Source organism: Esox lucius, chromosome 18 (assembly GCF_011004845.1).
Source record: "Esox lucius isolate fEsoLuc1 chromosome 18, fEsoLuc1.pri, whole genome shotgun sequence".
NCBI classification, from domain to species: domain Eukaryota; kingdom Metazoa; phylum Chordata; class Actinopteri; order Esociformes; family Esocidae; genus Esox; species Esox lucius.
The window spans coordinates 18,402,659-18,408,658 of record NC_047586.1 but is presented as its reverse complement, the minus strand read 5'-3'; the positions used below and the strand labels follow the sequence as shown (position 1 = coordinate 18,408,658).

General features: G+C 38.9%; 1 long non-coding RNA gene across 1 annotated transcript in view; it reads left to right on the top strand.

Moving 5' to 3' along the window:
• Positions 1-260: 260 nt before the first annotated feature.
• The window catches only part of LOC105024823, a 42,657-nt gene continuing 36,917 nt past the window's right edge, over positions 261-6,000 (top strand). Inside the window, exon 1 of the long non-coding RNA XR_829083.3 lies at positions 261-319. This is a non-coding gene — a long non-coding RNA (uncharacterized LOC105024823). The remainder of the gene's footprint in view (positions 320-6,000) is intronic.

Sequence of the window (6,000 nt, the reverse complement as noted above, 5' to 3'; positions counted from 1 at the left end):
TTTCAAATTAAAATGGTAGTTAAAACCATGTTTGCTTACCGCGGTTTGAAAAACTTACGGCAAATACTTTCCAGCATCTATAGCAAAGTTAGTAACAGTTTTAAACTGGTGCAACATGCAAAGTGGGTTTTGTTTTGTGTGAAAACATGGTGGAAGGCATTTGCAGCCTTCTAAGTGGATCAAAAGTGTGGTCGTATTTTGGGTTTTACAAGAATGCTGATGGAAACTTAATCGCAGGTGGTCACCCTGTCTGCAGAACATGATAAAGAAAGTTCAGCCATCGAGATCTCGACCACCACTACTTCATAGCGAATGCAAGGTAGGTAAAATCAGACACAGTAAATAGGCTGACATGTATAAATTTTAACCTCAAGTGAACAAAGATGTAGGCCTATACATGCGCCTTTATGAGAGAGATTGGACATACAATCAGTGCTGTTCATTTGGTTTGTTCACACATTTTGTGTTGTCATTGTAATGTCAACTTCTGCACATTGGACTTGTTTATGTATGGTTGTATTGTTCTTACATGCACATTGCTTCACTTTTGCTTTTATATGAACATTTGATTTGCTTACTTAAGGTTATGTTCATTAAAACTTGCATTAGGGAAACTTTTACCTCTCATGGCCATTAATGTTAATCCTATTATTTTAATGTTTATGCACACAAAAATGCATAGCGCTGCAAATGTATATTTTCTGTTTGTTCGCTAGTTTTCAGTATAAAACCTGGTGAAATCATTTCAATGGGTGTATCAGCACTTTTTGAACATTTCCAGCATATTTTAAGACAACTGTGATAATACTGATAACCACTGCAACAGTGATATGGATTTTTCATTCTGTTTCATCTCTAGTATTAACATATCAGCAGTGCTATTATGTTCAATATCAATATATTCCATTGCTACTGGTCCTTATGATCGTGAATACGTTCACTGTCAATTATGAGAATTGTTGTTTACAGTCGGAACCTGGCCACTAGGGGCAGTTCCGACAGTATATTTTCGAGCCGTTCGGTACGCCCCCAACAGTTCAATACACAGGCGTGAACCGCAGAGTTACGATATGCCAGTAATTTTCCTATCATTTCCGAAACATGCTTATTGTGCTGCAATACACATATTTTAGATTCAGATCCACAGAACCAGATGCGTAACTTGTGAACCGATAAGACAGGCAACTGCTTGGGACCCCAGACCGTTAGGGGGCTCAGAGGGCTGACAAACCAATAGCATCCAGCTGCAGACCCACAGACTCCGCTGGCTAAAACTCATACTTTTCTGTTTTGTCATTTCCTGACACACTCCTTGCAATTTCAAACTGTTGTCACTTGAGTAACCTTAGTAACATTTGGACAATGCCACCGTTGTTTACTTCCATTTCATAATTTCCCTTACATCTACCTCTTGCTAAAACTAGCTGGTTAAAAACATTATACCCTATACATAAGGTGGCACGATACTGACATGTGCAATTTCCAAATCAACAATTTATGCAATTTTCAGCTCAAGAAAAGAGCGAATTAGATGCACTTCACGCAAGGCAATGGCCAATGGACTTCTAAGTCTTGTATGTTGTGAGGTGGGGCCTCCATGGATCTGACCTGTTAATCCCATCCTAACTCAAAACTCTTAAAACCCCATACACATTTGTAGTTGTACATCGACAATGATTATATTATTTGCATTGATATGCCAAAATGATCAGACAAACAATTTTGTCTCAATGTATTAACCTTATATAAATAAACAATAAAAAAAGCGTAATACCCGGTCCACTCCCCTGCCCTAAAACTGACATTCTGGGCACTGTCCAGGAAATCAGGGGTCCATAAAATATCCCCGGAGAACCCCACGCTTCCCGTTACTGGAGTGTCCCACACAGTCTTTATAAAAGCAGTCTGCAAATGGGACACACATTTCTTCCCTTACACTCCAGGGCATCTTGTTGAGGTTCAGCACACCAAAATCAAGAACAAAGGATTAGAATGAGCATGCTTATATTTACAACACTACCCAAGGCAACATAATACACAAGACAGGTGAAAGGGTAACAGCAGACAGTTTACTGTCATATATCAATCAACTGTGATCTAACATATTATAAGGCTGTAGCTCTGCTGCCCTGAACACAAGTTTGATAAGGGAATATACTTTTTATTCCTAATACTTACTCTACTGCCCGCAAAATTGGGCCAGCTTTCTAAACTCCAGTGTTTAGTGTTCACATCCCTGAAGGATTTGCAAGTTACCGGGGTGAACTGAACACAATGCGTCAAATTGAGTAAAAATAAGTTATGCACTCCCTATCATGTTTGTGTATAATAAACTGGTTAATATCCGTAGTAACTCATCTACAGTCTATAGAGCACACCGGAGTTGTCCATGAAGACTCTTTAAATATGTGTATATGTTCTAAAAACACCTGACACGTCGACAGTTTTCACAACTGACTGAAAACGTGGTTTCGATCTCGGCGCGAATAGAGATAAATTGCATCCAGAGAGAAGCAAATTTGAAGAGGCACCGCCGTCTTTCGAATCCGCTGCATGGGAACATTTCGGATTCGATGTTCAATACGATGACGAGGGTAAGAAGACCGTAAACAAAATATTGCTTTGCCACGGTCGGCTACTCGAGTGGAAACATTTCTGGCATGATGACGTCATTCAGACAGAATCCTTACCATTATTGGTTGGAGTATGGTTGGAGTACGATTCCTCGAGGAGCATGACTTTTTTTGCTAGGGAATTGTTTAGTTTAGACAGGCGTTTTACTGTTTTTGTGAGTTCGATTCCAATGACATGCATGACATTATTTGTTGGGGCATTGTGTGGTTTAGAAATACGTTGTTTTGTCTTTTGTAACCTTACCCTTCATCCTAATTCTAACCTCAGTGCCGTGTTGTAACCTTAATCTTAAATTAACCTAAACCGGTAACCGTAAATGTTATCCACAACCAGACATTTATTATTTTGAATCTGTTACATTTCCAACCAACACAACAGTGAAACATTAAGGAGAAACATAGCGATTAAGGATCAGTAGCACAGTCTTGATAACAAACGTAATCACATCAATTTATGTTTATACTGAACGGAATTGCAGTCTACAAAATAATTCCATACCAATGTAATTCCTGACAGGTAGGGCATGGTTACATATATTCTGTACTATATTCCCCAATTGTTGGATTAGAAGAATAACATTTATGGTGCCGCGATTACTTACTAAGCACTTTGTATGTGGAAAAAACACAGGGATATTGTTTGTTGAAGCTATTTGCAAATTAAAAAAAACAATCCAATGTATGGTTACAAAAGAATAAAAGGATGATGTGATTAAAATACATTAATAAAATGGGAAAATAAGAGAACACACGTAAAGTTGCCTTAGTTGTGATGTAACTAACACAGTAATAGCAGGCTGCATTTACCCTTCATCCTTCTGCTGCCTTGCTTCTGACGTTAAGATGGTTTGGATCTGATTGGTTCCTGGATGGGAGACCAAATACTGCTGGAGGTAAACTAATCCCTATAGAGCAGTGATAGGGACATCGCTCTGCCTAGGGTGCTGTCACTCAACTGGGATGCTAAATGTATGTCCTGAGTGTCCAGGGTCACACAAAAAATTACACACATTTAGCATAAAAGTTGGGCCGCTTGTCCAGGTTTCATGGCTAAATTCCCAACTCGGTCTCATACACATATTGGGTACACTCATCTGGTATTATGCTGGACATACGGCCTGCATTCCACATGGCAATAATTTTACAGTGGCTGAAATATTTCACAAGGTTATTGCTCCATACTGACTTGATAGCATCACACAACAGCTGCAGATGGTGGTACATACTGTACATGCCACAAATAACCCATTCCAGCTCATCTCAAAGATGCCCTATTAGGTTTAGGTATTTTTACTCCTCTGGCCACTCAAGTCAACTAAACTTGCGGTCATGTTCCTGGACCCAACCTGAGAAAATGTGCTTACAATACATGCTTTGTGAGAAGGTGGCTAATGATGAACTGTAGCTATGAAAGGAGGAAAACTGTCAGCAACCACCCTCAGATACGCTGTGGCATTTAAACTTTGGTCAAATCGTATCAAGGGATCAGAAAAACATTTACCAGTCCATTATGCCAGCACCACCAGCCAGTACCATTTACCACCGGCAGCATGAGTTCATGGATATAATGCTGCTTTCATCGAATCCTGACACTTCCATCACCATGTTATTCGTCAGACCAAGACTTTTCTTACAACTCCTCAATTGTCCAGTGTTTATCTGCTGCCCGCTGAAGCTCCTTTTTGTTATTTTTAACTGATAGGAGGGAAACCGAATGTGCTGTCTGCTGCAACAGCCCTCCATGAAAAGGACCAACACAGTGTGCTTTACAAGATGCCATTGTAAATACTTATAATGTGTGAAACCATTATAACAACATTGAAACTAAAGTTGGTTGTTAAATATTCTTCTAATGGAAGTTAACATTGACTTGTTTTTAATGTAAATTAAGTTGCTTTCTCCTGAGTAGGTAAATTATAATAACAATTCTGTCATTTTGAAATGCAATGTTTGATTACTCCTAATTCAGTATAGTCTTTGAGCCATAACATAGAATGGGATTTGATATTGGCGACACCTCATAGTAACATGTAACAATGACACAACTTGGTATGAGTTACTAAATTATACTACTTTGGCAGGTGCTTGTGGGTGTCTGGTTTCACAAACATTTGAAGGTGTTGTATATACATTTGTGAATTGGAAATGTTATATTTGCATATCCCACTCGCTCCAAGATCCCCTCAGAGAGCAGGGTCACTACTGGTGGACAAGCTATTATAGATTGTGACTCTGGAGCAATTAGGGTTAACGGCTTTGCTGAGGGGCTGAACAGCCGAATGTGGCTTTCTAACCTGTAATAAAAAAACAAATTATTTTGCTACAACTATATAGCAACATACTTATTATATATAGTAATACTTATGTTACTACTGCACTACCATTCAAACGTTTGGGGTCACTTTGAAATGGCCTTGTTTGTAAACTTTTTGGTCCATCAATTTAGACATTGTTAATTTTAATCATGCCTGTATTCCAATGGCACGTCGTGTCGATATGCTAATCCAAGTTGATCATTTTAAAAGGCTAATTGATCATTAGAAAAAAGAAACACTTTGCAATTATGTTAGCACTGCTGAAAACTTTTGTGCTGATTAAAAAAAACTAAAGCTGGCCTTCTTTAGACTTTTGGAGTATCTTGAGTATCAGCAATTGTGGGTTTGATTACAGGCTCAAAATAGAACAAAAACTTTCTTCTGAAACTCGTCAGTCTATTCTTGTTCTGAGAAATGAACATTATTCCATGCGAGAAATCAGCAAGAAACTGACGATCTCGTACAATGCTATGTTCTACTCCTTTCACAGAACAGCGCAAACTGTCTCTGACCGGAATAAAAAGAGTGAAAGGCCCCGGTGCACAACTGAGCAAAGAGAACAAATACATTAGAGTGTCTAGTTTGAGACAGATTCCTCACAGGTCCCCAACTGTCAGCAGCTTCATTAAACAGTACCCGCAAAACACCAGTCTCAACATCAACAGTATTGAGGTGACACCAGGATGCTGGCCTTCTAGGCAGAGTTGCAAAGGAAAAGCCATATTTCAGCCTGGCCAATAAAAAAAGAATAAGATGGGCAAAGGAACATAGACACTGGACAGAGGAGGATTGTAAAAAAGTGTTATGGACAGACAAATCTAAGTTTGAGGTGTTCGGGTCACAAAGAAGAACATCTGTGAAATGCAGACTAAATGAAAGGATGCTGGAGGAGTGCTTGACACCATCTGTCAATGTGATGGTCTGGGGGTAGATTAGAATATTTTTTTTTGGCATTGAACAAGTACAAGTACAGTACAACAAAATGAAGTTAGCATCTAACCAGAAGTGCAAATAGAAGAGGGCAGACATTTACAAGTATTAAGTATATGTAT